Source organism: Anabrus simplex, chromosome 6 (genome assembly GCF_040414725.1).
Source record: "Anabrus simplex isolate iqAnaSimp1 chromosome 6, ASM4041472v1, whole genome shotgun sequence".
Taxonomy (NCBI): domain Eukaryota; kingdom Metazoa; phylum Arthropoda; class Insecta; order Orthoptera; family Tettigoniidae; genus Anabrus; species Anabrus simplex.
The window spans coordinates 268,555-280,618 of NC_090270.1; the positions used below are offsets into that span (position 1 = coordinate 268,555).

Sequence of the window (12,064 nt, forward strand, 5' to 3'; positions counted from 1 at the left end):
GGCCTTGAGACCAACTTACTGGAGGAATTCAAGTTCCTTCCTCTCAACACTACTCCACTACTCCAGCCTATGGATCAGCAAGTCATTTCGAACTAAGCTATAAACCAAAGCACTATTTCAGTGATGCTTCGAGGTAACTGAAGGAACAAACCTCACCCGCTGAGAGTTTGGGAGAAATCATTTCCCCATCGTGAACTGCCTGAAGATCATCAATAAAGCCTGGGATGGAGTCACCAAGAAACTCTCACTTCCGCTTGCGGAAAGCTGTGGCCTGACCGTGTTCTTGGACGTGACTTTGAGGGGATTGTTGGTGACAATGAGCTGCCAATTGTCACTGAAATTGTGTCCTTAGGGAAGACTATGGGACTGGAGGTGAATGATGTGGACATTCAAGAGCTGGTGGAAGAACATAGCCAGGAACTGACCACCAATGAACTGATGGAGCTGCATCGCGAACAACAGGAGGAGGTTAAGGGCCCCATACTCGCACCAACTTAGACGGAGGTAAGTCTGCGCAAACCAGTCTCTTCAGACATGTCTCTGTGCGTATGGCCGATAAGTCTGCCGACAAAAAGTTTGCAGGCAAGTCTCTGACATTCTGGTGCTGCTTGAATTCAGCTGGAGACTATGCGACGAAAGCGCTACCTCAGAGTTGCGGCAATAAATGTAAACGTGGTAACCTACAAATATGAAAACTGAAATAATTTTTTGTGCATCTTCTTCGTGCAGAGCGCTACATTATGTCCAAATAACAACTCATCTTCTATACCAACTATCTAATTAATTTCAATCCGTATATATTTTCCAACCACCCGAAGTGCATAATCTTAAACAGAAAACAGCTGAGCGCGTCGTATTCAACCTCCTTGGTAAATAATCATTTAGTTTGAGCGTGTGTGGGCAACTGCATTCTTCCGACTTACCTCCCACAGGCAAGTCTGTACAGGTAAGTATTCCAGAAGTCTGTGTGTGTATGGGGCCCTTTATGGAGAAGATCTCGTCCGGGGAAGAGGAGGAGGAAAAGTCAATGGAATCTCTCACTTCAACTAAAATTCGGGAGAAGTGCAAAATGTGGGAAACGGTGCATAATTTTGTAGAAAAACACTGCCCGAATAAGGCTGTAGCAGTGCGAGCAATGAATCAGTTCAGTGACAATGCAATGTCACATTTTCGTGAAATCCTCAAAAAGAGGCATTGGATTGGTTCGTCATTGAAGTTGCACGAAAAGAAAACAATTCCAGTGAGCCAACAGATAGCAGTGATTCCGTTAGTGAAATTCGTGCTAAACAGTAACTCTTCTCATATCATCTCTCGTCTCCGTCACACCAACAATAATTCTATTGTAAGTGCACTTTAATTTGTTTTACATTATATTTTGTTTTAGAAACGGTATGCGAATAAATATTTTTGTGTTTTGGACGAATCATCCGCGTTTCAATTGTTTCTTTTGGGAAAAATTGCTTTGATATACGAGTGCTTTGGATTACAAGCATGTTGCTGGAACAAATTATGCTCGCAATCCACGGTTTCACTGTATTAGTTTCATTACGTATTGACAGTTTACATTTTACAATAGAAAAGTTATTTATTATTTCCTCCTGTTCAATACATACATCCATCTTTGGATGGAATAGTTTTTAGCCAAACTTGTTTCAGCTCATCTTTGAGTCATCTGTGAAAATGTATCAAAAAGTTACATGAATTAATGCTGAATAAGTAACACTAAAAACAATGTGAAGGACTATGTAAAATCCAAGTAAAATACGATTAATAGGCTATATCTAAAACAAGCAGGGTTATAACGAGGATGGAAACTTCTATGTCTACATTTTTTTACATCGTTCTAAAATGAGGATTAAAAAACCTCCAATTATAAAGATCAATATGTCATATATGCATATGATCTGGAGGACAGCAGAAGCCACTAAATGTAGGTAGAATATGTGAAATAAAGCCCTGGTACAGTGTTGTGTGCCTCAATTAGTGTATATGGTACATGAAAGTAAATGGGGTCATTAACACACAACCACAGCAGTGGCCGGAGTAGGCACTTGTCTGTCTTAACATGCTTAGCAATTGCCTGACTTATTTTGCATCTTAACCTATAAAATGGATGAAGATTTTGAGGAAGTGTTGCTCCAAAGCGATACTTGCAAAATGTTATGGACCCATTTGAATTTTACAGTGAAGTGGAATTCAAAAGGAGGTTCCTGTGATGGCATTTCATATTTGCACATACCTCCCGCAATTGTTGGCATCTCGCTATAATAAATTATAACGAAATTAGTGCTAGTTATAATAATACTTATACCATCTTCGCTTCTGAAATAGTATTTTTACCATTATAAGAACATTACTTTCATTTTCTACAGTGTGTATTGAGGAATTGAATTCTTCAGCAATACTTAACCAAGCATCTTCCTTTTGCTTAGAAGATACGGCGTTCGTTTACTTATTCTCTACTAGCAAATGAACCCATGCTTCGCTATAGTATTCTACATTGTACACAGATTTCTACGTGAATTATTGTACACGCGGTGAGTGAGATTTTATTAAATAGCATGTCTCTTAACGTTATCGAAGAAACGCCACGGGAGGACCCTATACTTTCTTTCCCGTGTAACGTACGAGTTGTGGAGTTGTGATGATAACGGCAGTTCACTTGCCTACTGCCGGTCACAATCGATTTGGGGAGTTTTCGTTACAATGGCAGGCCCCCTTTCCTATTTCCGGACACATTACAGATGAGGAGCTTTCATTACAACGGCAGGCACCTTCCCTACTGCCAATCAGTATTGAGTTATGCTGTTACTATTGGATTGACAGGGCCCACTTTCTAATGCCAGTCAGCTTACTGTCAGTCACACTCGAGTTGCTGAGTTTCAATTACAATACCAGGCCACTTTGCCTAATGCCAGTCACATTTTAATGGGTAAAACTGTTTATAATGGCGAGCACCCTTGTCTACTGCCAGACATAATCGGGTAGGGGGGATTTGAACAAAATTGCATGTTCCCTTGCCTTCTGCTAGTCAAACTGAGAAGGGAATTATTCATTAAAATGATAGGCCCTCCTTACTAATGCCAGTTACACAAGAGTTGGAGAAAGACCCCATTCTTTTTTTCTTACAAGTTGCTTTACGTCGCACCGACACAGATAGGTCTTACGGCGACAATGGGACAGGAAAGGGCTAGGAGTGGAAAGGAAGCGGCCGAGGCCTTAACTGAGGTACAGCCCCAGCATTTGTCTGGTCTGAACATGGGAAACCACGAAAAACCATCTTCAGGGCTGCCGACGGTGGGGTTCGAGCCCACAATCTCTCGAATACTGGATACTGGCCGCACTTACGCGACTGAGGCTGTTGAGCTCAGTGGATCCCATTCTTACTGCCAGTCAAAGTAGATGTGGGGAGAATTCATATCAACAGGAGACACCCTCCTGCTGACAGTCCCTATCAATTTGTAAAGTATTAATAATAATGACGAATGTAGCAAGGAAGAGACGCCTAGCATTCTATGGGCAAATCTATAGGATGCATCTGACCAGGTTGACCAACCGGATTCTCGGCTACTGGCAAAATAGGAAGACCAAGTCACCATGGTTGATGGAAGTGGATAAAGATCTACAGGAACTGGGAATAACAGAAGGAAACTTAAAGGATCAGACAACACTCAGGAAGATACTTAAACATAAGGAGTTCCAGGACAGACTACCAACGAAGAAGACTGGCGCCCTTTGGACAACGGAGAGGAAGGAGCAACACAGCCTGAGGATGCGGAACTACTGGGCAAACATCAAAGCCCATTCCAAAATGTAAGAGTTGAATGGCGTGGTCCTTAGCTAGCCTATACGAAACAAGAAGTAGAAGAAGAAGAAGACACACACTTTCTAGATCGCTCCAATCTGACTTGCTTTTATATATAGATGAAAGACAAGCATCGGCATGTTTGTAAGTGCAGACCTTCATTTCTAGATTTACTGCTCCTAAACGGTTCATCATATCGACAAACGGTTTAAGCCGTCAGGCACCACTTTAATCATTCTACATGTTTTGTCCTCAAACATTTTATCGTATCTCCTCCATTTATGGGTTCAATTGAGTTAGAAAATTTGAACGGGGTGAAATTTGGGTACATTTTTAACACTTTATATTATGTTTTGCATACTTACGTGGAAGTTAGAATCATGAAATTTGGCTCGCATATGGCCAGGTTGGTAGTGTCAGTGTGCGTGCCAAATTCGATGACTCTCTCTTTCCTATAAGTGTGTCAAACTAAGAAATATACATGTAAAAATCACAAAATGTACGTACAATCGAGAAATACAGCCATGTCTAAGGTATAAGGGAGAGAGATACGACAAAAAAATCGGGAGTAAAAAGTGATAAATTTAACATTCTTGGAATTTTTCGGTTGCTTACAGGCTAAAACCTATAACTTCGCCAAATTTCAATTTTCTAGCTCGTTTGGCAGATTGTGACGCCAGCTTGATTTGGGGGGAAGGGGGATAAAAATTAGGAATTTCCTGAAAGTTTTTTTAAGCCTACTAAACCTATAGGTTATCGCTCTGGGTAAATATATATGAGTGCGTTCTTATGCTGAGCCCAAAATTTGAAGCCTCCCCCACCCCCAGCGTGCCCTCTGAGGGAATTTTGAGAATTTTTGAATTTTCTAGTAAGTTGTAAGTTTCTGAGATGCCTGGAACTGCCTCATTAATTCATGTCTATTTTCATTTTTGAACCTTTATTTATATTTATAGACCGACTTGCTTATATTAGATAGATAGATAGATGATTTGAGAATGTTTCAATAAAATATCCTTGAAAGCCACCTTTCCACTGGAAGTAAAATGCTTGCGACTGCATTTCATATCCATTTAAGAAAAAAGTAACTACAATTTTAGCCGCAGAGGAACAGGTAAAAGGACAAAAAATAAACAAACTCGGAATAATGTACGTAGCATAGATCTAGTTGGCCGTGTCTGAAGGATGACTCGCATATTCAACTGTTGTGATGATGGCTGTACTATTTCTCATACTATTAAGTTCAACTTAATTGTGCAGAGCGTCTGCATAATAAGCAACGCTTTATCAAGTACAGCTTAATAAAGTGGAACTTGACCAACGACTATGAATATGAGAAACGTTTAAGTCAACTTCACGACTAAGTACAGCTTTGTTAAGTCGTTCTTATTCGAGAAATAAGTCACTGACTATGAATACGAGCCTTAGACTTGAACAACAACAGCCTCCCTTCCACAAAATTATTTTCATTTTCTATCTGGAGAACAGTAAATGTTTCCCCTTGCCGAAGGCAGATTCCAACCCACTTGATAATTCCTTAAGAAATCCCTCTTTACTAGATTTTATAGTTTCATCTTTCCAAATTATTGTAGTAGTTTGCCCTGCATTTGCCACATTTCATCAACAAAATTAATAGATTTACCCTCTTAAAGAAATTTCTTAATCTGACGTAAATGCTTTCTTCTCCACATTAACTCATTCTTTTCAATAAGTGCCCATTGGTGATTTTGAAAGACACAAATAAAGCTGTTCATTTTTAAAAGTCTGAAGAGATGGATGAGAAAATGAGGTCGCTATTAACTGAAACTAACATTTTATCCAAAGTTGGTATTTCATTTCTTAAAAGGAAGTCTAGAATCTTTTTTATGGATAAAGTCTTTTGTAAAATTGTCGTATTTTTCACTTAGCTTTGCCACTTTACATGTTTTCTTGTGAGTAACCAGTTTCCTATCAACCGCAAGTTCTTTCCTAACATGGTAAAGACTCTCCTTAGAAATATCTTTTACAGTGGCCTCAACGTAGGAAAGTGTCTGGCTCACGCGTGTGTAGGCATATTCTTCGCTCCACCATGATCTGACAGTGAGCAGTGTACAACCTTCTAAGTAAATGACTGAGTCAGCGACCAATGGGATACACAGAAATAATGCTCAAAGTTAGTTGCAATGAGAGCACTTAATTTAAAGTATAACTCTGACACATTTTAGCAGAACAATGACATGTTTTATTTTCCTTTCATATTTTTTCCCCTGCAAAGAAAAAAACATTTTTTTTTTTTAGACTGTTACCTTTACTTTCCTATGTTTTGGCTAACATGACATAAATTTCAATCTTGTTCGATAACCCGCGAGGAGGTGCATGGGTACTTTTTACCGATGGCAAAATGTATTATTAATCATTTTTGGTCAAAAGGGCATTTTGTCTTCTACCCCTTGCACTGCTTTCCTAATGGACTTAGCCAAACAGTCATTATTGCTTGATATTTTACTGGGATTTGTGTTATTCAAACTGGTGACATATTTGTGTAATTTTGGATAATTTTAATTTTCCGGTTGATTTACGTTCGGAGATTGCAGTGGACAGACTAACCTACAGAGTGGCCTTCTCACACAGCTATGGTGTAGTGTGGTATAATGTAGTTGGATTGCTCACACCAAACCCATGTATTGATGTTTGTGAGACCTCAACGTGAAATATAGCGGTCACCCATCCATGCAAATTTTAGGCGTATGTTGCTTAACTATGAATATCTCCAGTTACGACTTAAGGTATGAAATCATTAAAAAGAGTGAACAGCTTTGCCTTCGAGTCGCTAAGCTCAGTGGCGAGTCATAGGATGTGAAAAACAAGTGTAGTTTAGACGTTAGTATGGTAGTATAGTGTAGTTCAGTTATGAGAGAGACACACACACACACACAGTCAACCAGTAAATACAAAACTGAAGCTTTGTTTGGACTTTTATACCATGCTGATACAGTGCGCTGCGATCAGCTCATATATTACAATGTCGAGCATACGTCCTGACGGATTAAGTAGGTCAAGTTATGGGCCCGTTAATGATGTGAAATTAGAACAGGTCTTTACCAACTGATGAATTCTAAGTATTATGATTTGTAAGATATTTATTTATGCCATCACATTTCAATATGTGTCCATGCTGGGCTGAGTGGCTCAGAAGGTTGAGGCACTGGTCTTCTAACGCCAACTTGCCAGGTTCGATACTGCTCCATCCGGTGGTATTTGAAGGTGCTCAAATATGTCAGCCTCGTGTCGTCGGTAGATTTACTGGCACATAAAAGAACTCCTGCAGGACAAAATTCTGGCACCTCGGAGTCTCCGAAAACCGTAAAAGTAGTTAGTGGGATGGAAAGGGAATAACATTATTATTAATAGTTTTCCAAGATCCAGAGGTCTACTTTATTCCTAAATGACAGTAGACAACTCTACTTAAGGCATTGGGGTGGCCCATCTTTCGCCTTAACGCTTCCACTCGGCAGACAACTTCCTATGTCGAGGTGACTATACATCGGCAACTGCACGTGTTACTTAATCCGAAGTATTTCCAGAATTTTTTTCACGAAATTTTGAAAATACATTTAATACAGGTTTACCTCTTTTATGTTTAATCATAGACTGGCCTGGTTCACACAGGGTTTACAATAATGGTACTTTCTCACACACATACACTGCTCACATGTTTGCACTTCCAAGTAATTAAACAGCAAGTATGACAAATGCTGCATATGATTTTTATTCAGAGTAAACTTAGTACAAGCAAACTGTGCATTGGGTGAGCAGTCACAGAGCTACTTGAGCTCGAACGTAACGTCTTTTACCACAAACTTTTCCGTCAAGTGACTTGCCTCCCTATGTTGTAACATACTTGTATATACACGTGGGAATAATAAGGAATACTCAAATTTTATTGCTAATAATGAGCAACTGTAATGGTTATAGCGTCCGCCATTCCAATATGTAACATGGCCCGCCGGTTTCCTCTTCAACTGCACCACCCCCTCTCCATTCGCTCATGGTGGCATGGCAGTCAATTGGAAATTACCAAATGATTAATCTGGAGTCTTTTAAAACGTGATCCCGGATCATTCTGGAACGTTTGGTCTCCTTATATACAAAAGAATGAAGTTCTCGTAATGACACAAAACAAGAATGGCATGACATTAGGAGGAGAGCAGTTGAAAAGAGCTGAAAGCTTTAAATACCTGGGAAGTGTAACTGAAGAAAATGGAGGAAACAGGATGGAAATCGATGAAAAAGAAAGGTGTGCAAATGGATTCTTTAAGGGCCAATTGTATAAACCGTTTGATCTTAGATCAGAGACGAAATTGATCTCGGTTCACGCAAAACTCTTACATTTGTATGTATAAACGTTATTCTGAGATCAATTCGCACTGAACAACGATCAACTTTGACTGGAGAAATTTCTAGGATCAAACTCTTTGATCTTAGTTTAAGGAGTTGTTTCCTACTTGAGATACAAGAACATCTGATTGTTAACAAAATATTACTTGTGGTTTTACGATAAATGGTTAAAAATATACACTGAAGTCTAACCTCATACATTGCTAGCTATACTTGTCCGTATTGTGCCGTTTCACAGTTCTTTATACGAGCTGGTAGGAACAAACATGGAGTCTCTGCGATCAAAATGTTAAAATAAACGCATTTAACGTCAGTACGGGCCGAAATGTAATTATTTTCATCAGTCAGTTATGGAAAGAATCATGTATAGAAGGCGCAGGAAAAGAATGACAAATGGACATTATTTAAACCTATTATTTAAGAAAAAATTTGCTCATCACTCACTATATAATCAGACCTTGAAGCAGTAAGAAGACGTAGGACTAGACTGAAAGAGATTATTCATCTGGAGTAAATACCGTAATTTAGAAGGAAATACAATTCGCGGCTACACGCCCAACACTTGTTATCAAGATTTAATCGCTGCGCGAAAGATAAAATACTATAAAAGGAGATAAACCAGATTACAATAGAGCTACGTCACGAAGTGGCGCAGAGCTTAAATAAATTTGCCCGATACCGCTTAATAGTAAAAAAAAATACGTAATGATCAGCTGTTGAGTGCATTCGCACCAATAAAGATATAGAGGAAAGAAGTTCCCTTTCAAGTTGGAATAAATACTTAATAATTATCCTAGTCGATTTGGAGCTAGCATATTGGACTAAATGTACCATAGCAAAATCCATACAATTTGAGCTTCTCAAGAGATATATTAGTTGAAGAATGACAGCAATGAATCACATATTTTGTTATTATTCTGTTACATACGTACGAGATTCCACTATGAGCCTGTAAAGAAGCAAGGCAACGGTATTTGGATCCTGATGAGGCAATACGATGTTGATCATCCCAGATGACCAGTAATCAATTGTGGAGAGCTACGATGAACCCGATCACTCGTGGTGGAACCAGATGACGAGATCTTAATCTCAGATGACCGGAGATGAGAAGACATCGGGACCACCTTGAGCAAAGCTAAGTCCATTATCTGAGTCGTTTTCGTAAGTAAGAGAATATTACCTTTTATAATGATATGTTGATATGTGTATTTGTGCGAAGACAGTGCGTAGATAAATGTCTAGATGAGATGATTGGAAGTAGGTATTCATCTATATGAAATGTCAATTTCATTAGTAGGCGTGGTCACCAAGTGATATTCCGATCGTAATGTTTCCAGTGATATGTGAGAGTAAATAATTAGTGTTATTATTATTATCAGTGAAGAGTAAAGTGTGAAGTTGACATTAACAGCAGTGTATACTATTTTAATCAAAGTCACTCGGTGCGAGATCGTATATAGGAAGTGTTTATGGAGGAATAAGGCAGTAGATTACTCAGAGTTATGATGTTAAATTTGGCACTATGACGATAGGAAGTAAAGAGGGCATTTTAAGAATGTCACGGCACGTTGACGTGCAGTTCAATGAAGTGATTTGCATATGATGAAGAGAGAGATATATTATACGTGAAATGTGAATAATAATTGACGCGTTATAGATATGGTATAAGGATGATAGTGACTTATGATGGTCATATTTATTATTTCTTCGAGAGAGGTAGTCATAGTTGTTCTAAGTTGAGACGATGTGATTTTCAAGTGATGTTTCTGAGAGTGTCAGTGAATTCTTGCCAATTCCATATGATAATTCTTAATCCTATGCATCTTCACATAGCTTAGGATACGATCTCGAGATTGATAGAGCAATGTTTTTATCCATGTTAGGAGTGTCTAGAGAGTCATACATGTAGTCATGATAATGTTTAAGCCTTCACTGAATTATTTCGGATGATTTTGAAACTCTCACTGTGAATAACAATATTCTGAACAATATTCAACCTACTAGAGTAATCACTGGTGACATAGCTATTCAAAAAGGATTATTTTTAGTCGAAGATAGTGTCTTCTGACCAAGTAGATTTTCCGTTAGTAGTAGGTGTGATGATAATTTCATAGGGTATGTATGATGACGTTTCTTACAACTAAATACGCACGTAGACTAATACTTATCACTGAAATTAAGGTCACATTACCTTAAGTTTATAAGTTAAATCTTATGATAATGTTACTTGGAGGGTGATTACGACTTACACTGGACATAGCTTAGCTTATGGTGAGTGACACAGGGAAATATGAGTAATTAAGAGGCAATTGAGCATGTGAATGTGAATATTTAAACCGTGAAACATACGTGAGTGTACTTGTCAATTCAAAATCAGGAGAAGTTTTGAGATAGTTTTATTGAGAATTTTACACCTGCATCGAGACAGACAGTTAGTGTAAATTGAAATATGTGTCAGTCCTATGAGTAAGGAATAGGTAGTAACGAACTGAATTTCATATTTATCCGAAGAATAACTGATATTCAGACAATTTGAACTCCAATTCTTATCTGAACACCAACTCGATGATTCCATAAGCGTTCTTTATATCTCAAGAAAGTTTAATCAGAGATAATGTAAATAGTAATTGGTAAAATTTTTATTTATTTTTCTTCTTAAAGGATGCATCCAACGCTCTTAATATTCTTGATTTTAATGTTTATTTTCTTGCCAGTACGGCATATGTAAATATAATTAATTTCATTCATATTAGTTTAATTCATGATCGCCTAACTTCGTAAGTGAATTGCCTACGAATGAAAACATATGTTTCTTTATAATTCCCAAATGTTATGTAATATTTCTTCTAATATTCTATAATTTTGAAAGATCAATGGACTCATGAAATGAAATGGTAGAATCCTAGAATGCGTTTATTTACGATGAGTTCGGAGGATATGATTTTTCTGAGATGTTGGTGAAGAATACAGACTGTAGGAATAACAAAGAATTACTCACTTCAAGAAGTTTTCATTGGTCGAATTTAAGATGATTTTTCTTATAATGTCTAACTTAATATTTAAATAAATGTGAGATAGTATAAACTCAGCATTCTTTCTATGTGTTCCTAGAATAAGTATTAGTTATAAGATAGTGGTATCTTCAGTTGACGACAACTTCTCTATGAGCTAATAAGAGTATGGTATCTAACTAGTAACGGGTAAGAGACGTCTTTCAACGTTAGTTAGAATCTACCATTAACCGACTGAACGTTTTTCTCTTACGGAACCCATACCCATAAAACTTAGTCGTTGAACCAATTGAATTTAGAGCTAGTCAGGATCTCTTGTGTCCATGCCTGGACGCGGGAACGGCGCAGTATATAGGCAATATTACACTTCTTTTACTGCAGTGTAATGTAATATTTCTATAACATAACCTCGATAAATTGCTTATGTTATTATCTTATCTCGTTCGTATTTTACAGATGTCTGATTACTCTGATTTCTCGGATATATCTTCTGATGATGAAAATTATTAATTTCGTTGGCCTCCTCGCGTGTTCTGTGAAAGAGGAAATCCAATGAGAGAATTGAGTTGTAAGAAGTTAAAACTGAGGGATCACTTGGGAAAAGATACTGTGGAATAGCTAGAACTCAGGTTGTGTGATATTCTACTTAAAACCTACTAACTCTAATGCACATGTTACTAACTTGGAGATTCTCAGCCACAGGAAGTTTTCAGTTAGTCGTTGGTGATTTACTGCATGTAGACGCAGCGACAGTCTGCAGAACCATTCATCGCGTATCTAATCTTATTGCTGCACTGAAACACGAGTTTATCAAAATGTCTTCCGAACAAAATGACGTGAGGAAAATCATGCGTGATTTTTTCGATGTAAAACA

At 38.0% G+C, this 12,064-nt stretch overlaps 1 protein-coding gene across 1 annotated transcript in view; it reads right to left on the minus strand.

Moving 5' to 3' along the window:
• LOC136875414 (uncharacterized) overlaps positions 1-12,064 on the minus strand; it is a 169,429-nt gene that overhangs the window by 60,895 nt on the left and 96,470 nt on the right. The window lies entirely within an intron of this gene.